The sequence below is a fragment of the Mauremys mutica genome, unplaced genomic scaffold (assembly GCF_020497125.1).
Source record: "Mauremys mutica isolate MM-2020 ecotype Southern unplaced genomic scaffold, ASM2049712v1 Super-Scaffold_100379, whole genome shotgun sequence".
NCBI lineage: Eukaryota > Metazoa > Chordata > Testudines > Geoemydidae > Mauremys > Mauremys mutica.
Window position 1 is genome coordinate 60,383 of NW_025423326.1, and position 1,331 is coordinate 61,713.

General features: G+C 61.5%; 1 non-coding gene across 1 annotated transcript; it reads right to left on the reverse strand.

Moving 5' to 3' along the window:
* Window positions 1-208: 208 nt before the first annotated feature.
* On the reverse strand, window positions 209-281 carry TRNAV-AAC. The gene has a single exon. It is a non-coding gene; the product is annotated as a tRNA-Val (tRNA).
* Between the last annotated feature and the right edge of the window lie 1,050 nt (window positions 282-1,331).

Here is a 1,331-nt window from a genome sequence, read left to right on the forward strand (position 1 = left end):
TGATCTTCAACCAGCCCATTCATCCCACAAGCATTCCAGGAGAGAGCGGGAGGGGGAGGGGGAAAGCCACTTCACAGACATTCAGAGAGGGAGAGGAGACAAAAGCGAGGGGGAGGGGAAGTATAACAGACCTTTTGAGCATAGAAATCACTGCTGCTCCTACAACAGCAGGGACAGGCCACTAGGAGCTGAGAAAAGGAAGCCATCATGTTTCTGCCTGGCTTTGAACCAGGGACCTTTTGCATGTTAGGCAAACGTGATAACCACTACACTACAGAAACTCTGCCATGGGGCTGTGCCCTTCCCTTCATAAGAACATAAGAATGGCCATACTGGGTCAGACCAAAGGTCCATCCATCCCATATCCTATCTGCCAACAGTGGCCAATGCCATGTGCCCAAGAGGGAGTGAACCTAACCAGAAATGATCAAGTGATCTCTTTCCTGCCATCCATCTCCACTCTCTGACAAACAGAGGCTAGGGACACCATTCCTTACCCATCCTGGCTAATATCCATTAATGGACTTAACATCCATTAATTTATCTGCAAAAAGAACAAAGAGAACATGTGGCACCTTAGAGACTAACAAATGTATTTGAGCATAAGCTTTTGTGGGCTAAAACTCACTTCATCGGATGCATGCAGTTAAAAATTCAGTAGGAAGATATATATACACACAGAGAACGTGAAAAAATGGGTGTTGCCATACACCAGGGGTCTCAAACATGCGGCCCGCGGGCCGCATGCGGCCCGCGGAGCTCTTCCCTGCGGCCCGCGGAGCTCCCCAGGGGAGCTCCGCAGGGGCCCCCAAGAGAAAAGCGGAGGCTCCCGCCTCCGCCCCTCTCCTGGAGCCTCGGCGCATAGAGCGCCGAGACTCCGGCCGAGCCCCTGAGCCCCGCCCCGCTCAGAGCCGCGTGGTGAGGGGGCGGGGCTGGGAGCTCTGGGCTGAGCGCTGCGCTCGGCGTGGAGCTCACAGCCCCGCCCCCTCACCACGCGGCTCTGAGCGGGACGGAGCTCAGGCCTCGCCGGAGACGCGCTTGGGTAAGGGGGGGGGAAAGCGGGACCCGCCGGGGCCGGGCCCGGGCCGGGGGGTGGGGGAGGGAAGCGGGACCTGCCGGGGCCGGGCCCGGGCCGTGGGGGGGGGAAGGGAAGCGAGACCCGCCGGGCCGGGGGGTGGGGGAGGGAAGCGGGACCCGCCGGGGCCGGGCCGGGGGAAGGGAAGCGGGACCCGCCGGGGCCGGGCCGGGCCGGGGGAAGGGAAGCGGGACCCGCCGGGGCTGGGCCGGGCCGGGGGGCATGGGCGGCAGGTTATATACTTGTGTGGGGCCCG